General features: G+C 42.4%; 1 protein-coding gene across 1 annotated transcript in view; it reads right to left on the minus strand.

Moving 5' to 3' along the window:
* LOC111145085 (ADAM metallopeptidase domain 12) overlaps positions 1-21,663 on the minus strand; it is a 319,525-nt gene extending 297,862 nt beyond the window's left edge. Inside the window, exon 1 of the mRNA XM_022499714.1 lies at positions 21,620-21,663. The gene's annotated coding sequence lies outside the window, so the exon portion shown is untranslated. The remainder of the gene's footprint in view (positions 1-21,619) is intronic.
* Positions 21,664-23,419: the final 1,756 nt, after the last annotated feature.

Consider the following 23,419-nt stretch of genomic DNA (forward strand, 5'->3'; position numbering starts at 1 on the left):
AAGCCCGATCACCACAACAGTCAGTGCGCCCGCAAACATAGGAACGGGCCTCACAAGACCGGAACTGCCCCGTGTAAACCCCTGACGCCCAGATTCCATACTTGCTTTCTGGTTTTAAGCCACTGAGTTTGGGGCCAATTTATTAAGTATATTGTTGTATCAATAAACAACGGAAGACCACTTTGCCTTCTTAATTTAAATGTGAAAAATCTTAATTAGAACACTAGGAAATTGAATTCAATAGCATATTAAAAATATGATACACCTTGAAAGAGTTAGATATGTCCATTAAATGTAAGGATGTTTTGATACTGGGAAATCCATCAATGAATAATGACATCAAAAAGTCAGTGAATATTTGGATCAGTAGATCAAAGGATTCAGAAAAAAAAAGGAAAAGATGTGGTGCCTCAGTGTCTAAAAGGCAGTTAATAAAATTCAATATCCAATGCTGATTTTTTAAAAAAAAATTCCTATTTGAAAATGAGAAATAGATCCTTCTTTAAAATAATGAAACTTCATCTTAAATCTACAGTCAATATCATAACCAGTGCCGAAAACACCAGGGGCCTTTCCACTAAAGCCCAAAACATAAGAGGGATTCCTACTATTTGCACAAGTTTTTGAAACTTCTTTATATTTGAGAGACTGCAAGAAAGCAATAAAAAAGAAATTCAGAGAAATAAATGTAACAGAAATTATTTATAAGTGATATGATCGGTTACCTAGGAAACCCAAGGAAATCAACTGAACTTCTACTAAAACCAGCAAGATATTTTAATAAACAGGCCAGTCCCAGGATGTATATATATAAATCAATACAAAAATACTATTACTGAAATAAAATTGAAAATTGGATCCCATTTACAATGACAAGAAAAGAAAAATAACCAGGAGGGGGAAAAAACCTTAAAAATCTTTTGTGAGAAATGGATGATAATGCTGTTCATCCAAAATTATGCCTCACAACAGGGTAGTGTCACAACGCATAATCCGTAAGAGAGGACAAATGCCTCAATAACAAGGTGACTCCAGGATATGAATGGACAGAGTAAAGAAGGAATCATAAGCTGTTGGTGAACACAACGGGGGAGGGATGTAGGGATTCAACTGTATGAGTAGGTATTTACAGTCTCCTTTCCCAGCTCTCCACCTGCCCCTTGCCCTTGCTTCTGAGCAGGAACTTATGCCTGGCCTCCCTCCCTGCCCAGCTTCCCCAGGAAAGGGACCATGACATCTGTGATCCAGGAGACTGGGAGGCAGAACGGCCTGCCGTGGCTCAGTTCCCTCTGGAACCCCCTCTCTTCTTGGATCTGCCCGCAGCACATTCATTCTGGCCTGCCTTCTGCCCTGCGGGAAGGGTAGTGACCCCTCCTCAAGCAAGCCCACTCAACCACAGGCCAAAAGCCAAATTCTCCCACTGGCTTCCATGTAATAGCTGGTACTTTGATCCCCAACGTTCAGCTCCTGAGCAATCAATGTACTCTGAATCTAAGAAGGGAAAAGTGTGCTGTTTATTAGACTCCCAAACCCTAATGACCATTGAAAACGTGAGTTGAGCACCTGGGTGGCTTAGTCAGTTAAGCGTCCAACTCTTGATTTTGGCTCAGGTCATGATCTCAGGGTCGTGGGACCAAGTCCATGTCAGGCTCCGTGACGAATGTGGAGCATGCTTGAGATTCTCTCTCTCCCTCTCCCTCTGTCCCCTCCCCCATGCACACATACACGGAAGCAAGAGCTCTCATAAATCAATCAACTGATCAATCAATCAACCTGCTCCATCCAAAAGAAAATAGAAAAAGGCAATCTATATTAGGCATGTATAAAAGAAATAGAAAGATAATGAATTTAAGTCCCATGTGAATAATTAATTTAAATGTAATTAGATTAAATGTTCCATTTTAAAGATTTTATTTATTTATTTGACAGACAGAGATCACAAGTAGGCAGAGAGGCAGGCAGAGAGAGAGAGGAAGGGAAGCAGGCTCCCCGCTGAGCAGAGAGCCCGATGTGGGGCTCGATCCCAGGATCCTGGGATCGTGACCTGAGCCGAAGGCAGTGGCTTTAACCCACTGAGCCACCCAGGCGCCCCTAAATGTTCCATTTTAAAGGAAGAGACCCCGAGAATGGATTAAAATGTGAGACCAACTAGTTACTGTTTATAAGAAATGAACTTTGAGTATAACTATGATAGGTAGGTTGAAAGTAAAAACAATAATAATAATAATAACAACAATATAATGGAAAAAGATGCTCCAAGCATACATATGTATCATTAAGCATAAGGAAGGTGAATTGGCTGAATGAACACCAAAGTTAACCTAAAGGAATTACTACATGAGATATGGAAGGATTTTGTAATGATGAAAGCAGACATTAACAAGGTGCAAGACCTAATAAGAGTTTCAAAACACATTGAGAAAAAAATGGATAGAACTGAAGGGAGGAAAAGTTTCTAGTTAAGGTTGTACTACTCTCTCAGCAACCAAGAGCACTGGCGAACAACAAACCAGTGAGCTTCTGGAAGATTCAGTCGCACCATCCATCAACTCTGCCACGTGTAGAGCACTCCTCCAACAGCTGCAGGAACCACTCTCTCCCCTGCTGCTGCGGAACACTCATAACACCGACCACACGCTGGGTAAAGAACTAGTCTCGGCAGATGTAAAGAACTGATCACAAAATGAAATGAGAAATTAAAAACAAAATGATACCTTCTTAAATTCTCAGGTATGTGGAAATTAAGCAACACATTTCTACGTAAGCCACAGGTCAAGGAATTAGATGACGGGGAAATTTAAAATATTTTTAGCTACACAATAATACAAACTCAGCCCTTAAAAATTTGCAATATGCAGCTAAAGATGTGCTTCTGGGGATATTTCTATTCCTACATGGTTCTATGGGAAAAGAAGAAAGGTTTTGGGCCAATAGCCTAAGGGTCACCACAAGAAGCTAGAGGAAGAGCAAAACCAAAGACAAAATAGAAAGGAATACAAAAAGGTAGAAGGCTGGAAATAGATGGTAAAAGAGAAAGTCTCTGAAACTAAAGTTGTTTGCAATACTGGTAAAACTGTTAAACCCTTAGCAAGGTGAAGGAACACACAACTTAACAATTTCTGGAATGAAAGAAAAGGACATTATTATAGAGAATTAGGGTATCACAATAAGAAAATACTATGAAATACTGTATACCAATAAATTGTACTCAGATGACATGGATATGTTCTTTAGAAGTCACAATTGACCAAACTGACACAAGAATGAGAAATATCTGTGTGGCCCTCTACCTGCTAAAAAAATTGAATTCATGACCAATGCCCTCCTCCCAACACGCACGCGCACCCATCCCTCTCAGCGGCCAGATGACTACACGGACGGATGTTGTCAGACATTTAAGAGAGAAATAATAACAATCCTACACTAATTCTTTCCCAAAATATAAGAGGAAGGAAAATCTTCCTAACCCTCATTATGAGGCACACATAACCCTTATACCAAAATCAGACAAGAATATAATGAGAAAAATATTATAAACCAATATCTCTTGAACATAGACTTAAAATCCTTAATATTAGGAAATCAAACCCAGTACTCTCTCTTTACACACACACACACACACACACACACACACACACACACGGGAGAAGAATGGGCAGTTCACTTGTGGATCTAAATTGTCCATATTCCCAGGACTAACCTAATTAGGCCACCCTGCTCTTATTTATTTAAAACTCTTCAGCCAAGTGGATTTCACTATTCCTTTGATAACCTACTTCAATATTTTGTGATCTGGGCTTAGTTTTTAGGCTATTTCTACAAAGGACTGATGGCAAACCACCAAGAGAAAAATGTATTAGAAAAATAAATAGGGCACAACCTTAAGAAATGTACTTTAAATTTACTGTGAGTTTATCAACAATGAACTTTGATGTTCCCAAACAGTTGTATATAAAAATGGTTTTCACCCAAACTGCTGAAATCATCCAGTGTGGACATAAGTAAAAGGATAACCAAGGTCAACAGAAGGAAACAATATGAAACAAAGTAAAATCTGTGAATTGCAAATTAGCCTGATGGGAGGTTTTATGTTTTTTTGTAGTTGGCTGCACTTAAGTTCTGTTTCAGAGACATTTTTCTCCCACTGTTGAATTTTCACTTCAAAGGTTTAAAACTAAATAAAGAGAGAATGAAAAGAAAAACGTGAATATATATCTGAGTTTACCTTCACCTAGTCACTAGGTGCTGGCTAGAAAAACCCACCCCACGGTAGCATACACTCATTCATACCCACCTGTGCACCCGGCTGTTTCTCAGGGAAGTCATGGGAACAAGCTGGTAGACCTCTTCTGATTTCTTATTAAAGTATCAGCTCATATCTTCTACCCAATATAAACATAATATCCCAAGTAGAATTGCATATATTTCCCGAGATGTTTCTTTTGGATCACTCAAAGATACTAAGTACCAGGCACCTGGGTGGCTCAGCCAGTGAAGCCAAAGACTCTTGATTTCAGCTCAGATCATGGTCTGGGGATCATGGGATCGAGCTCTAGACCAGCCCTATGCTCAGCACGGAGTCTGCTTGTCCCTGTCCCTCTGTCCCTCCCCCTGCTCTTTCTCTAATAAATAAATAATTTTTAAAAAAAGACATTAACTACCCTTTTTGTACCAAATATTAGGATACATGGTCTCTTTAAAGAAGATTTCCAAATGTCTGATGCATTTACATGAGAGGTTGTACACCGACAAAAAGTTTAAGTAGAGGGTAGAGTTTTAGAGAACCAGGTCAGTTGAAAAGGAAAAGCAGCGCACGGAAGGGCAGTTGGCTCACCGTGTCAGGATATACTGAGCAGCTGGGATGTGCTCAGTACAGGGGACAATGGCGAACAACACGGATGTGGTCTCTGTCATCCTGGCACTTAAATACTAACCACAAAGACAAGGGATCCAACGTGATGAGCCCTTGGAGAGGCGATGGCACTTTGAGCGCACTTAGCAGGGGGGTAACAAGAACTGAGACCCACCTGCCCTGCAGAAGTGACATTTCAGCTGGAGCCCTTCTTCAGGTGGAGAGCTCTGCCCTGAAAGGGACATGGACAGTTAAGGAATGCAGTGGCAGCCACACAGAACCACCTTCCCTAACAAGATGCTGCTACCGATTCTGACACCTGTGCCAGCCGGCTGCCAGCTGTCAGAGCCACACCAGGTGCTAACAAAGCTCGGGATCTAATGAACGCGGGCGGTAGACAGACGGCTAAGATGGCTCCTGATGACCTCTGCCACCCAGGACTGCCATCCCTGTGCAATCTCCTCCCTGGAGAGGGGGCTGACCTGCTCGCTTGCTTCTCACCGACAGAATACGGCAACACTTCCATGAGTTGATTACAAAACCTGGGGCTTGTGTCTTTCTAGCAGCCTCTCTCTGCTGCCATCTAAGTTGCTTGCTTGCTTGGCTGAAGCTGGCCGCCATGTTGGGCAGGGAAGGCAGGGAGTCCTCCTGCCAAGGGCCCGCTAGGAACGGAGACCCTCAGGCCATCAGTTCTCAGGGAACAAAATTCTGCCTGTAACCAGGTGAGCTTGGAAGCAGAGCCTTTCCCAGTGCAAACTTCAGATGGATGCGTGGCCCAGGGGTCACCTTGATGATGGCCTGTGATGGAAGCTGAAGCAGAGGGCCCAGCGGAGTCCACATTCCTGACCCACAGGAACTGTGAGGTCATAGGCTGTGCTACCTTAGACCCCTGGGGCTGTGAAACCCACCCTCTAGTTTGGTTGTTGCTCAGCCTCCTATAAGACGGAGCTGAAGCAAATTGCAAGTGCCTTATGCCTCAGTGGTCTTATCTGGAAAATGGAAATAATTAGAGCACAACCCTCCCAGGATGTAGTGAGGTTTTAAGGAGAGGGTTCACGTAGAGTCCAGCATACACTGAATGGTAGGTTCCATGCCAGGGTTTTCACAATGACTGGTACTAGAATGCCCATTTCTAGTGCTTATTTGCCTATTTGGACCATACCACTTGGGCATAATCTTTCTGCGCCACCTGCTTGTTTGTGTAACCTTGTACACATTGAACTTCCTAACTGTGGCTTTTACATCAGGAAAAGAAAGCAGTCACAGTATCTCCTTCCCAGACCCATGCACTGAGGATGCACGGAAGCTCTTGGATCAACACTGACACACATTTACAAAAGCAAACACTTCTTTATGGAATTCCTTCATTCTATCCTCAAAGTAAGAGCAAGGACCCTCAGGAAATATGGCTGTTGTCCAGACACGCAGGTAAGACTGTAAAAACTAGGAGTCGAGTGTGGTCTCGTAATGTGTTGAACTAAGACTACATGGTTATTTTTTGAAAATTCATTTGCTTCTTTGCAACTCAAGGGAAAAGGTAGCCAGAATCAGTAATTTAAGATTCAGGAGATAAACAATCTTGGTAGTGAGGGAAAACATATCTTTCCATTTACTTATCTTTTTTTTTTCTACAAATTGGGAAAAATAACATCCACATTCAGTCTTAGAGTGGAAAATTTTTGTTGGAGTCTGGAATGTTCCAAATTTTATTGACTAGAAACACAAGGATTCAGAGCCTTTAAATAGCTATACTGCAGAAATCCCATACTTTAATTGGTAATTAGCACAAAAGAGCTAAATGTATGTTCTATCCACAAAACGTAAAAGATTCCTATTTCTACTGAAATCCTAAAAACACCTATCCAGCACCGTGATAAGCATTTTGTATTTTACATTTTACTTTCCTTGTAATTCTACTCTCTGTCCTCCTCCCAAAGCTCTTTCTCAACAAGCCGGTGGAAGGTGAAGGCTGGGAAAATCACGTCCCTGGCCTGAGTCTCTGCCATCACTTGTGCTCCTTCCAGCCCTATACGGAGCCCACAGCATGTCCCATAAGTGGAGAAGAAGGACACTAATAATCATTTTGTTTGCTATAACCAAATATATCTGACATTATTAGGACAATCTCAAGTGGTCCTGGTTAACAAAGAGATACTCCAGCCTGAGACCAATAAAAATGAAGAGTGAAACATGAGATTTAAGGCTGGAGGAAAGAAAGAGAGCCATCCTACTTTCCCAAACCTCTGCTGCCCCTGTGCTGACCTCTGAGACCTGCACACCCAGCAGGAGGGACGGCAGCTCATGGAAGCTGAGAACTTTGGGCTTCCCAAGGCATGAGCCCAAACCTACATCCTTGAACTGACAGTGGTACCTACAGTGTGCCCCCCAACCGGAAGGAAGAACTCAAATTACAGAACCCTCTGCCCAACATGCCCCTACTTCAGTGCTCACAGCATCCCAGTGAGGTAGGTTGTGTGCTTCTCTCTCTCTTTCTTTAATTAAGAAAAAAAAATTAAGTAGGCTCCATGCCCAGCATGGAGCCCAACATAGGACTTGAACTCACAATCCTGAGATCAAGACCAGAGTCGGAATCAAGAGTTGGACACTTAACTGAGTCATCCAGGCACCCCTGGATCCTTAATTCTTCTTTGACAAATAAGGAAACCAAGGTTCAGAAAGATTCAGCAGTTTCCTCAGGCCACAAAGCTGTAAAGAGTCCAAGCCAGGCCTTCTCAGTCCAAGTCCGAGTTCTAGCATGCCCCCGGCGCCCTTCAATGTCATCACTGCAGCACGGGAACACACAGCTCCCTCAGCTCTCTAACTGCACATGGAGGTGACATCAGGAGAGAGAAACTAACAAGCCCTCCTTATGTGAAGTCATGTGTGCCCATAAGAGGAACAGAAGCCTCTATTAGGGTTTTGTTCATGCTTTAAAAGAATTGTCTTGAGTTGGCCTTGCAAACTCTTTCCTATCTGGTTCCTTCCGCCACTCCTTCGAAATCACTTTCCTACTGAAACTCTGGCATCAACACCGTGACCCCTCAGCTATGCTGAGTAAGAGAGAAGACTGAAAGCACTTTCTCAGGGCGAGCAGAGATACGAAGAAAGAGGAGAGATGCTGAACCACGCAGAACTGGGACAGGAAGCTTCCGGGGGACCACCTACTCCAGCTGAGTAAACTATGCTCTAAGGAACAGACTTTCCCTACTAAGAAACTGGAAGTAAGACTCCATGCATTGAGTACACTAAATCCACATTCCAGTGACAAATCAGACATCGGATTTTTTGAGAGAAATCAGTAGAGGAATCACTCTTATGAGATCATGTTATTCATTCCAAGAGTCACAAAGATGCACAGATGAGTGTTTCAGTTACCGGCTTGCCCCATTATACAATCTGCTCTCTACATTAGAACTTGAAAGTATGGAACAAATTCAATATACGTCCTGGAAAGCTCACAAGAATGGAATTCTGTTGACACCTCCGCTAGCAGAAAAGCGGCTTCTGGGAGCATATTCCGGCCTTGTTTCCCAGCTGTTCACATTCTGCCTCAGCCAGAGGAAGATGGGAACAGCTGAAGGCTTCACCCCCAAAGCTCAGCTTGGCCCCATCATTAGCATATCTCACCCCTGCAGCTGCCAAGGCAAAGTCTACCATGCCAGCAGGAAAGCAGCTGACTCGCTTTTCTGACCAAGCTTTGGAGTACTGGAAGCTGAGAACCAGGGTGCCAGGTGGGTTCAACTCATTTTTTTGTACATCTGTAGGGTCTACTCACTCTACATGCCAGGAGGTGAGCAGCTGTGTCTGTTTTTCTCACCGTCATATCCCCAGTTCCTGGCACAAACATGAGATTGCTGTTGGCAAATAAACTTGTTGACTAAGATAACCCAGCATTGGGGACTCCCCGTTCTGAAAACATGGTGGACTGAGCTGATTCAGATAGAAAACTTTCTCAAGACAAGCACATAAAAATGTTAAATAAAATGTGGGGGTTTTATAGCATGTACATAACTAAACTAGAAAGAAAGGAAAGGAAATTACCAGGACCCATAAACTAAAAAAAGAATTCATAGCCAGTGCATTCACACCCTGCCAATGCCATCAATGCCACAGAGACCAGCAGATACAGGGCTGCAGTCTAGGAACTGTCAGTTTAACGATGGGCAGTTTGATTGTTACCATAGGAGGTGGGGAACTACAGCCAAGACCCCTGCAGGATCCAAGTTCAAAGGGCTAGAAAAACTCTACCAAATGCTCCAGGGAAACTGCAAAGTGGCATGTATACCCAGAGAGCTCATAAGTGTTAGGGGGTCTCCCAGGAGAAATCAAAACCTCAAGCCTTCATCACGTGGGTGTAGACTCCAAAATTACAATAATAACATGGCACATAATTCCCAAAATGAGAAATTAACATAAAAACTGAGCTCAACTGACTGAAATCCTTGAAACGCCCATCACAACTAAATGAATTCCTCCACTAGACCTTTCATAATCTCAGATGCATAAGATTCCCCATAGGAGCAGTCGTAGTAGATGCGAAAAACTGAAAATGAGTTCACAATTCAAAATTGCAAGAAGGGATAACCCATGACTATATAGGCTCAGCACCCTAAGAAATAGAAATAATAAAATAATCTAAGAGGTATACATATATATGCATACATATGTGTGTGTATATATATAATACATATATGTATATATATGTGTGAATATATATATGTATATATATATATATTCATTCTCTATCTTCCATCTCTCCAAATGTTTTGAAAACATAAAATACATAGAAACCATAATGGAATATAATAAAAAACATTATTTGTAAATGACCTGGCAGGTTTAAAAAAGAAAAAAGTAAAGCTCCTATAAATGAAAAGTAAAAGACATTGGAAAGGCAGAGTAAGTCCACAGACAGTTTAAACAGCAATATGACATTTCTTGGAAGAGAACTAGGCAATGAGCTTTAGGCCTAGAGATACGACCCAGAGTATAAAGCAGAGTGATAGAAACAAAGAGAAATTAAAAGCAGTATGACTAAATGATAAAGTCTTGTTACATATAACAGAAGTCCAAAGAAGGTAATGGAGAAAATAAAGACAAGACAGTAACTGAAGAGATGATGATGGAGAGTTTTTAATAATTGGAGTCAAGACACATGTCAAGAGCAGAAATACACAAATTAAAAATAAATCCATATCAAAAAACGTGATACAAACTTCAGAATCACGTAACAAATAAACAAACAACAATCTTAAGAGCAACCAGAGACAAAGGCAGATTTAGTGCAAAGGAATCATTGTTAAACTAAAGGCTCCTCAACAGTAAAAGCAGAGACCAGGATACAATACATAATATCTGCTAGGCGACAATAACCATCAACCTGGAATTTTATACACAGGTAACATAACATTCATGAAAAAGGGAAAACAAACATTTTTCAGGCAAATGCAGAGATCTGTTACTCATAGATTTGTTACTTATAGTTCTTTAATGAAAGATCACTTTGAAAAGAAGCAAACTAAATCCAGGAGGCAGAAGTAGTTTGTAAGAAACCATGATGGAAGAGAGGAACTGGTTACACTGGACCAATCCGAATAATCCAGGACCATAATAAACAAAAACAGGGGCTCCCGTGTGGCTCAGTCAGTTAAGCATCTGCGTTCCACTCAGGTCACAACCCCAGGGTTCTGGGATCAAGTCCCTCATCAGGCTCCATGCTCAGCAGGGAGTCTATTCACTTGCTGCCTGCCTCTCTTTTCTTTCTTTCTTTGTCAAATGAGTAAATAAAATCTTAAAAAAAAAAAAAAAAAAAGCCTACCACTGCCCCGTGACATTTTTTGATAATGTGTTTCAAAATGATAGAATAAAATACTAGATAACAGTCAGTGAGAGAAGAGATGAAAGGCATTAAGCATTCTTAGCCTGTAGTACAATTTGAGAGGAGGCCAGAGTTACTGACCATCTTTACACTTTGGTGCCTGAGGTGCAAATGTTAAAAATTTAGCAATACTACTAAAACAGTGGAAATGGAATATATAACCTCCAAATTAATAGAATTGGACAGAAGTAGGTGTAAATAATCCTTCAGTAATATAATAGGAAACAGAAAAGGAAAAGTATCTAAAAATATCAATAATAAATAGAGTTCAAATTTTTCAAAAATCACAATAAATGTAAATGGGTAAAATTAGTTGGTTAATAGGCAGCAATTATAAAGTTTTAAAAATCCAGGAATATTTTTTTTTATGATGGACACTTGTAAAATATAACATGAAAAAATTTTAGGAAAGAGATAGGAAAAAATACACCAGAAAAACTTTAGCCAAAAGAAAATGGATATAGTAATTTTGTAGTACATAATGTGGTATATAGCAAATTATCTTATACAAATCTGAGGCTGTACACACTTGAATGGATGCAACCAACTAACCTCAAAATGCATAATGCAAAAACTGACAGAATTACAAGGAGAAACGGAAAACCCATGACTCCATTAGATTCTTAAAACCTCTGTTAGAAACAGAAATACTGAACAAAAACTATTTGTCATAATATGATGTGACATCAGCTAATAAGCTAACCTAATTGACATATCTAAAACCCTATACCCAATACATTATTTTCAAACACATATATAATTTTTACAAAAATTAACCATACATGAGCTCATAAAGAAAACCTTAAATGGATGAGAGTAAATAGGACACAGATGACTTTTTCTGACATAAGTGCAATAAAATCAGATACCAATAGCAAAGGAACTACCCTTTCTCAAGCATTTGGAAGGCAAAACACACACAGACCAATCAAAACATATATCTAAATAACTTAGTAATAAAAAACAGACACAGGGGCACCTGGATGGTTCAGATGGTTAAGCATCTGCCTTTGGCTCAGGTCATGATCCCAGGGTCCTGGGATCTAGCCCCATGTCAGGCTCCCTGCTCAGCAGAGAGTCTGCTTCTCCCTTTGCTTCTCCTCCCACCCCCCGCTCATGCTTGCATGAGCTCTCACTCCAAATAAATAAATAAAATCTTAAAAAAAAAAAAAAGACACAAAAACAAAACCCCATAATACAAATTACAGACTATTTTGGATGGAATGATAACACAAAACTGTAAGCAAAATGTGTGCAATATTGAAAGGAGTAATCAGAGGGGGTGCTTTCACCCTTTGTGACTATAACAGTAAAAGATGGTTGAAGGTGGAAGAGCTAAGCTTGCAACAGAAGTAAGAAACAGAACAGTATAAACTCCAAGAAAGTAGAAGAAAAGGACAAGGATTTCATGAAATGGAAAACAAAACAAAAGAGATCTACAAAAGAAGAAGTCAACTCTCAGATTTCTCATGAAAAAAAGCACCACATCCTGGTATGAAGTGCCAACATCTATTAAGCAAAAAATCACCTTGTATACCCACAGCTGTCCTAGGAATCAAAAAAGAAGCACCCTAGCTCCCTTTCTGAGGCTAACAGTAAAGCTTTGAAATGAAAATAAAACAGACATTTAGAGAAAGGAAAATTAGAATCTAAAGTTGGTCATGAGCATTGCCCTAGAGTGGCTAAAGTATAAATAAAATATTAATAAGTGGAATTCAACATTATATTTTAAAAATGCACCCAAATCACGGAGGATTTATCCTAGCCATTCAAGGATGGTTTAACAATATAAAATCTATTAATGCAATACATTACACTAATAACAGAAGAAAGGGGGAAAAACAACAACACATGAAAAAGTGTTCTATCCAAAAATGTTTAGGAAAAGCTTTAAAAAAAATTAAACAACCATTTATATATGTTAAAAGGAAAACATTTTAGTAAACCAGCAATATAGGGAAATGTTCTTAACATGATAAAACATATCTAACAAAATTTTACAATGAACATCATAATTGTGAAAAGCTAGTTATTCTCACTGAAGTTGAGGAAAAAAACCCAGGGACACTTCAGTCACCATTTTTGTTTATCACTGTAATGGAGGGGCTAACCAATGAAAGAAGAAAAATAAGAGGGATAGAATGAATAAGAACTGTAAAGAAAAAAAAAACAGAATTCACTATTATTTTCTGGTGATAATTCTTTTAGAATTTCTATGAAATCAATTTACAAACTATCAGAAAAAAATCAAGCAAATTTACTGAATTCAAAAACAAAGCACAAAAATCAGTAATATTTATTTACACTGAACAGAAAACATCTATGACAACTTTTTTTAAAAAGACATAATTCCACAAATAAAACAAGAATAGCCATAAGCTCGTATTTGTAGAAGCTGAGAAATAGACATGTGTGTTCATTACCAGTCTGTCTACATTTGTATGTGTTTTAAATTTTCCATACTAAAAAGTGAAAACCTAAAAATAAAAACAATTATAACATTCAGAATAACAAATCTAGTAGGTATCTAGGGTACCTCAAAATATATCTTACAGAGATGTGCAAGAGCTTTAAGGAGAAAACAATTTAAAATTTATTGAATAACATTAAAAAACAATGAATAAGGAAGTGACCAGGGATGCCTGGGTGGCTCAGTTGGTTAAGCATCTGCCTTCGGCTCAGGTCACAATCCCAGGGTCCTGGGATCAAGTCCTGCATTAGGCTCCTTGCTCAGGGAGCCTGCTTCTCCCTCTGGCTGCTACTCTCCCTGCTTGTGTTCATGTGCTCTCTCTTTCTCTCTCTGACAAATAAATAAATAAAAATCTTTAAAAAAAAAAAAAGTGCCCATATTCATGAAGCAAAGCTTCGATGTCGTGAGTTAGTCAATCCTCCCTCAAATTAATCTGTAAGTCCCCATAGGGTATCTTGCAGAAATTATCAAGATTATTCTAAAGTTCATATGAAATATTAATGTTTCAATAATAGTCCAGAGAACTTTAAAGTAGAGTTGGAAGAGTAAGAGGGGAAATTAATGTTCTTTGAGCATTTAGCACGAGCTGTCCAATACTTTCCATGTATTATCTTATTTACACCTCCCTGCACCCCTGTGGGGGCAGATACTTTATTGTCACCATTTCAAGGAAGGAGAAACTGGGGAAAAAACTTGCACGATTTGTGCAAGGTTTAGAATGATCAATCTTCATGGTTTGCCCAGTACCAAGAGTTTCCTGCAACATGGGATTTTAAGTGCTAAAACTGGGAAATTCCTGACAACATAGGATATTGACCACCTTCCCAAGGTCACGTGTCAGTTAACTGGGTGGCAGAACTGATATGTAAACACTCACAAGCTGACCTCAGTGTCTGCCCTCTACACCACTATGTGCCAACCAAGCTAAACACTTAGGGCTGATTACAAAGTTTATAGAAACCTGAACACAGGAGGATGCTGGAGATAGGATAAATAAATGTCCAACAGAACAAGGAACCCAGAAGCATATCTGTCTATACTTGGTATTTATCAGAAGGGAGAAAGGCGTCAACAAATTTTAACCCAGATGATTAGTTATCCTACCTATATGTGAAAAAAATAGATGCTGACTTCATATGACAAATAAAAAAATAAAGTCTAGTTATACTAAAAGTGAACACTGAAATGTTAAAATTTTAAATAAATTTATTATTATTATTATTATTATTTGAAGTAGGCTCCATACCCAGCATGGAACCCAAAGTGAGGCATGAACTCCCAACCCTGAGATTGAGACCTGAGCTGAAATCAAGAGTCTGGCACTTAACTGATTGAGCCACTCAGGTGCCCCTAGAAGAAATTATTTTTAAATCTCTATTGGAGCTTAGGAAAGAGAAAAATATTCAACCAGACCTAGAAAAGTGAGCAAATGATAAGACTAAATAACTCAAAGAAGAAACACAGAAAATAATATGGACACATAAAAAGAGAGTCTGAAGCAATCAGGAAATTGACAATAAAAATAATGAAATAGTTCACACCCAGCTTGGCAACATTTAAAAGTCTGAAATCGCCAGGTATTTGCAAAAAGACAGGTAATGAGAACTTTCTAACAAGTAGGCATGTCAATTGGTACAACCAATTTAGAAAGTAATGGAGCAAAACACGTAAAAGTGGAAAATTGCACATACTGCCCAATTCATTTGTAATAGATTCCCTAGAACTCGCAACTGTATTAAGGAGACAAGTGGAAGTATCCCTGCTCCACTGCAGTATCAGAAGTTGGGGAAAACAGATTTATCAATAGGAATGCGCAATGTATGGCTCATTCAATTAAAAGGAATAAAGAAAGCACATGTATCAACATGAACAAGCCTTTAAAAATACGAATTTAAAACCAGCAAGTTGCAGAAGGCAATTGTATACAGTAGGGTACTGTTCATATAATATTTAAATACAAAAAATACTGAATATTGATTAGAGATAGGTAGCAGATGAGACTGCCCAATTTTTAAAGCACTCATCTAGAAGCTAAGCTCTTAATATAGACTTGGGAGGACATAAAATCTTAAAAGATAAAAAATGTCAATATGATGCTGAATTATTCAGGTTCTCCATCCTATCTGTCAGTTGGAGGCAAGGTATATTGGGCATTAACACACAAGGATGCAGAAGGAAAAATGAGCTGGAAGAAGTACGAAGACTGAAATGGCAGCCCGTCAGACAGCATGACTTTCGATGGGCACATTTCAATTGGCAAATAAAGCATATTTGAACTGCACTGCCATTCTGCTTAAAACTAAGCTCAATTATAATCTCATTGCTCTCGATGTTATAAATTACGGCAAAGACAGAGTGCAGAGCACATGGACTACAAAATGTTCCCCAAGGCTAGGTTAAGACCTAGTCTCCATCATGAGACAGCCCCGACACTGCCCTACATCGGCAACTGAGCAGATACTCACCATCTGCCGCCATGGTTTCCTCCTCTGTAGATGGAGGGTAATAGCAGGACCCGCTGCAAGACTCTCATGAGATGGTGGGAGCAAAGAGCTTAGAACTGCCCCTGGCACCAACGCACGCAGTAAATGCCTTTTTAAGTAAGTCTGTGCTGGTATAAACACTTTGGGTTTAATAAAATACTAAACAGACACATAAAGAAAGAGCTACTTGAAATGCATAGGAACTATTTCTTGAAACATTCTGTCTAGATCATATCAACTTCACTTTCTCAATCCCAGGGAGCCGATAATTAAAGAATTGTACATACCGCAGAGTGTTTAATACAGATCTCAGTGGGTACACAGCCAAAGGGCTACGGGGCTGGCCATTTGGTATACAAGAAACATCTGAAAATGTTTCTCACACCTGTCTTTATAAATCATAGATACCGCAGGAACAGTTCAGTTTAAAAAGGCTCTTGGAACACAAAACAAAACAAAAAACATTTTTTTTTTTTTTTTTGCAATTGTAGTGAGTTCATTAAGGCATCATCTATACCAGGAAGAAAGATGGTTAGCATCTTTACATGATGCAGCTGCACTGCTTTAAAAAAAATTCTTCACAGTTTCCACAGCTCCAACATCTATCTAATTAGGTATATATTGACCTCTGGCATTTGTAGATTTTAAAAGAAAGTTTTAAAACATTTAAAAATTGATGTAATTTTTGTTTCCACAAGGAAGGAACAGAAAGAGACAAATGACAATTAAGAGAAAGAAAACGTGTCTCTATGTAGGGAGCGGTAAGCCTAGAAGCACTGGCTGACTTCTGAACGGACATGGCAGACCCACACTCCCTCCTGAAACCCCACAACAGGAATAATAACAATAATTTTTTAAAACAATACATTGGAGAGAAGATAACAGGTCAGGGAGAACAACAAAGCTTTCCAAGATGAAGGAGGATAGATGAGTGGTTCCTTACTTAGTGGAGAAGAAAGGGCTGGAACCCTGCTGCTTGGAGAGGAGGGAAGCTATCGAGAAGGGGAGATAGATGAGCAGAACATGAAAGTGCTTGGGAACAGGAGACACGAGCACCTCTGACTGCTAATACAGGCTGAGCTGTAATATCGTCCAAGAAGAAGTTAGGAGCCCTAGATCCCTTGCAAAGACACCATGGTGAGGCGATGACCCCTTCCTCTCTGACAGATGAGGAGAGTTATTTTCTGGAGACACTGAAGCAGAGAACTTCTGTGCTCAAGGACCTCAGGCATAGCTGAGGGAGGGAGGGGAAGCAAGGTGCCAAATTAAAAACAAAAGGATGAACAAACAAACAAAAGGATAAAAACAAAACAAACAAAAAAAGGCAAAGCACACTTCAGAGTGAGACATCCACTATAACCCTTTTCCCCTTTGCTCAGCTCACAGACCATCTAGTCAGGCTTCAATCTCCTCAGCAAGAGGATGCACAGTTCTCCTCTGGGAAAATGGATCAGCCTAAGAAAGAGGATACGGTCAGTGATTATGAAGGTCCCCGCAACAGAGTGGTGTTTTGGAAGCACACAGACCTTTCAATCTGCCTCTTAGTGTCATTATTAAACATAAACAACCAAAATTCAGAGATTATAACAAATGGGAGTAGGGAAGAATCTCAGGGTTAATGATGAGCATGAAGTGAACAAGAAATGCTCAAAAAATAATTAATATACTCTAAGAGTTCATCAATATCTTACTTTTTTACACAAAAAAATTAAAAACAACAAAACAGTACAAAAAAAAAGAAAAGAAAGGGAACATTCATAGAACAGAAAACATCTGCAAGGTAACTATCTGGAAGAAATGAATAACTCAGTAGCAAGGTTGGAAAACGAAACTAAACTCTCCCAGAAAATGGAACAAAAATGCAGAGATGAAAAATAAATAAAGAGGTTAGAGAATGTCTCCAGGAGAGTGGGACAGACATCCAATCCAGCTGATAGCAGTTCCATAGAAAGCATGACAAAAAACAGGAAGGAAGAAATAACTGAAGAAATACTACAAGAAAATGGACTAGAATTCCACAGCATGAATTTTCAAACTGAAAGGGCCATAGAGTTCCCACCATGATAACTGATAAGAACTTAAAGTGAATCATCATGACATATAAAAATATGATAATAGCTTCCATGGGGGAAAAAATAGTCTACATTTAAAGGACTGACAGAGTGCTATCGAGTTCTCAGGCAGCAAGGGTCACACAGACAGTAAAGGAATATCTTATCAAACCCTGAGGAAATGGGACTTCCGCCTTGGGATTTTATACCTAAACAAACTAGCAGTCAAGCGTAGAACATATACCCAGATTTTTACGCAATGTCTGGCAGGCACACATTCTGACCTTTCTTACAGAATCTGTTTTGTTTAAAATACCAATGTGCACAGCTAAAAATATGTACTTTTCTATTTTCCCAGGCCGTTAGCAGTGGCCCTGTGTCTCAGGCTGATTAACAGAAAATCTGCTACAAAGGTTTCTGGAAGTAATCATATTTTCCTCCTAAAAGAGATTTGGCTGGCTCTGCTCTTCACCTCTTCTGCCCTATTACTGCCTAGAATTCAGGTACAAAGCTAAAAGGTAGAGCAGCTGTCATGAGACCAGGGGCCAGAAACATAAAGGCAAAAGTCAACATGTAAAGATACCAGTTATAAACAAAAGTAAAATCCTGGGTCCCTGATGGTCTCATGGACCCACTACACCAGCTACTACATGGCTTACTTCACAACTGCAGGTCATATAAAGATAAAGAAAAAAAAAATTCTGTAGTCAGGTTTTCTGTCATTTGCTTTTGAATATTCCTAGCAAGTTATCAAGTGGTTTTACCTCCCATGCACCCTTCCTCAGGAAGTTACTAGAAATGTGCTCCACAAAAATAAGGGACTAAAGTAAGAAAGAGAAAGTTACAGTGCTCAGAAAACAGGTGATCCCAGAGAGGAAGGATGCAAAATGAATTGCAAGTATCTTAGTAATAAGGGTAGTCTTGAGACCACAGCTATTACTGTATCCTAAAAAGTAAGTAGTTTATATTGGAACATAAGGATAACGGGCTCCAGGAGAGAGAACACTAAATATAAATAAATAATGGATAGATTACCTGATGTGTTTGATCATGTTGAAAGGAATTTAATAGTTCTCCCAGAAAGTCTGGAAGGTAAAGATGGGTACACAGGAAATAAAGGGGCGGGGGAGGACTTTTTAAAAAAAGGCAATTATTAACTCTAGGAAAAACAAAAAGTTGCAAGAGGTATGAAATAGAATCATAGAAAACTGTGTGGCTCAACTGTGAACAATATTTGCAAAGTCTTTATAGTGTAAACATTGAATTTTGTTTTTTAAAAATTATGGCAACACTATGCTGGCAAGTTGGAGAGAAGAGAGGCCAGTGTGGCTGAAGTAGAATGAGCAAGTGGGGGAATGGTAAGAAAGGAGATCATAGAAGAAAACAGGGATTAAGTTATCCAGAAGTTTGAATTTTCTTTCCTAAGAGCCGTAGAAAGCCACTGGAGACTTTTAAACAGGAAACCAGCATGATCCAACTCATGATTGAAAATGATGACTTTGGCTGTAGGATTGGGAAGAATACAGTGTGCAGGGGCAGAGGGGAGAGCCAGCAGACCGGTTAGGAGGCTACTCTAGCAGGGATATCAAGCTTCTACGGAAGAGAGAAAAATAAATAAAAAGGAGGGCTAGGTTGGGGAAGGCATACTTCGAAATGGTGGGAAGAGGGCAGATGGGAATACATCTTGGAGGTTGGTGGTGTTTAGAGAGAAAGGGATGACTTTCTATGTGTTAGCATGAGACATCTGGAGAGACAGAGGGTGTTCTTACCGAGTTGGGAAGACTGGAGGAGGAAGGGATTGAAGAGTAGAGGGGTTGGTGTCTAGGGTGCTGTTTCGGACCTGTTAGGTACCAAGTAGGCAACCATTTTGGGTCAGAGGGGTAAAACACAGGGAGAAAACCCCAGGATATACTCTGCCTTCAACAAGTATTAATTCCTCCTTTTCTCTTGCCAACACAAAGACACGTTTTATCATAAGCTTGGATTTTTAAGCAACCTCAATGCTATGATTTGGGGCACTGATTGATTTAAGAATTGATACTGAGGGGGCGCCTGGGTGGTTCAGTGGTTAAAGCTTCTGCCTTCGGCTCAGGTCATGATCCCAGGGTCCTGGGATCGAGCCTCACATCGGGCTCTCTGCTCGGCAGGGAGCCTGCCTCCTCCTCCTCTCTCTCTCTGCCTGCCTCTCCGCCTACTTGTGATCTGTCTGTCAAATAAATAAAAATCTTTAAAAAAAAAAAAAAAGAATTGATACTGAGAATCCAAAGATAAACAAGCTGTGAATGCTGGGATATCACAACCTATCCCCATACAAAATGTTTAGGTCTAACTGGTTTTCTGTTGGAGCCAGATCTACCCCTAGGAAAATCTCTTTCCACCAAAAGTCCCCTACTCCAAGAATAATTTCCATTAACTTGATTTACTAAACGTTTTCTTATAAAACAAAGAATATTCTCCATGCTCAATGGACTTCTATGCGTATAGAGCATATACCAAGTTAAGGACCACCTCAGGCACACTTTGAGATTGTTTGAGTTTTAAAAATTTCCTTCTCAATAAACATTCAAAAAGAGCAATTTGTACAAAAGTCTTTCAAAAACACTATTGACTACTATTTTTTTTTTGACTACTATCAACGCAGGTCTTTCAACAGTCAGCAGTATTCTTTCTTGGCTTCCCCATTGTTTTTCACTGCTTTGTGCAATGCTTTTATTTAATCATTAATTCCCCAATTGGTCTTCATTGCTGTGTGGATTTTAACGAGAGCTGGGTTTTAGCCACATTACAGTAGACGTGGTGGGGGTGGAGGGTAGCAGTGGCAATTGCAAAATAAAACGTACCATAAAGTGGTAACGGCTCATGATTGAGGCCAGTTGTTGAAAAATAAATGCCTGTTACAGAGAACCATAGAAATTGAGAGTTGGAGGCTAAGGCAAGGCATTCATTGGTAGGCTGACAGCGCCTCTAGCGGCAGAAAGACCGCGTTGACGGCGTCCTGGGGAAGCTTCTGAATTTTTAAAAAGGCACCTGCTGGGTGAGTCCTCATTATGCAAAAACCAAAAGCTCCACAAGTGCCCAATTTGAAGGGGATACGACTCGAGGAAATCTAGATCCATAAAACAGCTATAATACCTACATTTCAGTTTAACTTTGAAATGAGTTGTCACTTTACACAGGTTGATTTAAGGATTATTTATAGCCGAGAAACGACGAAGTGGCGGGAGGCGGAAAAATTCTGCTCAAGCTTGGCCGCCACACACAACGAGGGAGCGATCCGGAATGGAAAAAAAAAAAAAAAAAAAAAGTGGGGAAGAAAACTAAAGAAGTAGGTGAAGAGTCAATTTCTCAAAAAATGGAGACCGCTGGGGAACGCAGCAGGCGCACCTGTGCAGGAGCGGACGGCTCACCTGCGTGATTACGGGGCCTCCTTCAAGTCCGTGGGGGAGGCGGGGTGGAAAGGAAACTTCATGGAGGGCTGCCCCAGGACGGGGGAAGTGGGGAGTGGATTCACTAAGGAGGGTGTCAGGAAGAGGACCCGACGCACACGTGTAACTATCAAGACTTGGACACCTTGGCGAAGGACACCCGAAAGGGGAGGGGACCCGAGGCTGTGCCGTCCGGGCTACGCGCCGGCGTCTTGCGGGCCCCGAGCCAAGCGTTTCCTCCTCTCCTCCCCACCCCCCGGGGAATTAGCACCTTAGGGAGGAGGGTCTCCCCTAGATGGACCCCGCGCGCCGCCCCGCCGCTGGGCGTCCCCCCACACTACCCCCTTGAGGCGCGAGGTGCCCCCGGGGGACGACCCCCAGCCCGCGGACGGCCCCGGGCGGCGGGCGGGAGAGGAGGGCCAGGGTCCGGCGGGGGAGCTGCCGGGCCTCGGCGACTTACCTCGGGCCGCGGGGGGCGACAGCAGAGCCCCGGCCAGGGCGAGCAGGAGGGCGCGGGCGGGGGGCGCGGGCGGCGGGCGCGCTGCCATGGTCGCCGGCCTTCGGTGCAGCAGCTCTCGGGGCCGGGCGGCGAGCGCTGCACCATCCCACGCGGGCGCCGAGCGGGGGCCGGGCGGCGCGACCCGAGGGACTTCCTGCCGCGGGGAGTCAGCCCCGGAGCCCTCGCGCAGCGCCCGCGCCTCGGAGGAGCGAGTCTAGGCTTTCATTTTTTTGAAAAAGTTTTCCCCCGGTGTGTGCGTGTGTGCGCGCGCGCGCGGCGCTGGCACGAGCCAGCCTTGACCGTTGCAGTAAAAGAGCGAACTGTCCGAGTTGGCCCGGGACGAGGGAGATCGTTAGTGAGAGAAGGCAGGCCTGTGAAATGGATCCACGGCCAGCAGTCACCGTTCTCATTACCACGGAACAAATTATCGTCTCCCCCGCACCCCCGCCCGCCGGCGGCGTCCCGCGGGTCCTAGAGACCGCTCGGGGGGGGGGCCCCGCCAGGGTCCCGCCCAGAGCCGGCGCTCGCCCACTCCCGGGGGTGGTGGGGTGAGGGGGATAGGGGTGAGGGGGGCGGCTCGGTGCCGGGCGCCTCGCGGGCCGCGCGCTCCGGCGGCACAGACGTGGCTCGGTGGCGGCGCGGGCGCCCGGAGCGCACACATCCCCGCCCCGGGATGATGTGGCCGCGGGGCCCCGGGCGTCCGGCTGCCAAGAGCACACGCGGCTGCACGGTCCAGCTTTCCAGGCTGAGGCTGGAAAGGATGACTCGGCTGCTCGCTCCCCAGCTCGCCCGGAGCCCGCGCAACGCGGGTAGCAGGTCTGAAAGGCGGTCCAGCGCCCGGGCGCGCGTCCCCGGGCCTGTGCCCTCCGCCGCCACACGGACACCTCGGGCCTGAGAGAGAAGCCTGGACTCGCAGGCACGCGACGACGTCTGGGCAGGACGTGTTTGATGTGCTGCTTTGGGGTGTACGTTGCGAGGTTGGCTCGCGTTTCTTTCCCTACGTACGTAGGGCATGGGACCCAGGAGAGAACCGCGTCGTCTCCCCAACTTTCCCGGTCATGAGAAGCGTCTGAGTGCGTCTGTTGGAAATACAGGTTCCCGGGCGCCCTTCCCCGCCTGTGGCTGGAGACTCCGCGGGCCTTGCCTTAGTTGAGTCCTAGTTCTTGGCGGCCTCCGCCCTTCCCGCCAGAGAGCCTGGCAGAGCCATGATGTCCGTTTTGATAACACGACTTGTCGCCCTCTCCAAGACCCTGGGGATCGACAGCGACGCAGCTACGGTCACTGAAGGAGCGGGGTGTATTAAGGACGGTGGCCAACACCCACCAGACACGGAATTCTGTCCTGTGACTTCTCACCAATTCCTGACACAGCCCGCATTCCACGGGCCAGTTAGCCAGTGTTTGAGGAAACTCCCATTACCGTCTTTTGCTACGTCCAGGAAAGTACCTTTGCTATCTCCCACCCCCTCCCGGGGTTTTGCAAACTTCTCAAGAACCACTACAACCCTCTCACAGAAGTACGGGTGTTTAAAAACAAAACAAAACAAAACCCTGAAAGCCAGAGGCTCTGGCCAAAGGCCCCACCTTCTCTGGGCCAGAGCACCCCAACGCTCCATCCGGAAACAAGGTCTGGGTGTGAGCCCCAGTATAAATCCGGCCCTGTGTACCCCTTACCACTCTGCATGGCCTTTCTCCATTCCTTCATTCATTCCCTCAATCAACAATTAGCAACGCTGTGTTAGGGCCTTGGGAAACCAAATGA

The sequence above is a fragment of the Enhydra lutris genome, unplaced genomic scaffold (assembly GCF_002288905.1).
Source record: "Enhydra lutris kenyoni isolate GAN:26980312 unplaced genomic scaffold, ASM228890v2 scaffoldscaffold12, whole genome shotgun sequence".
NCBI classification, from domain to species: Eukaryota; Metazoa; Chordata; class Mammalia; order Carnivora; family Mustelidae; genus Enhydra; species Enhydra lutris.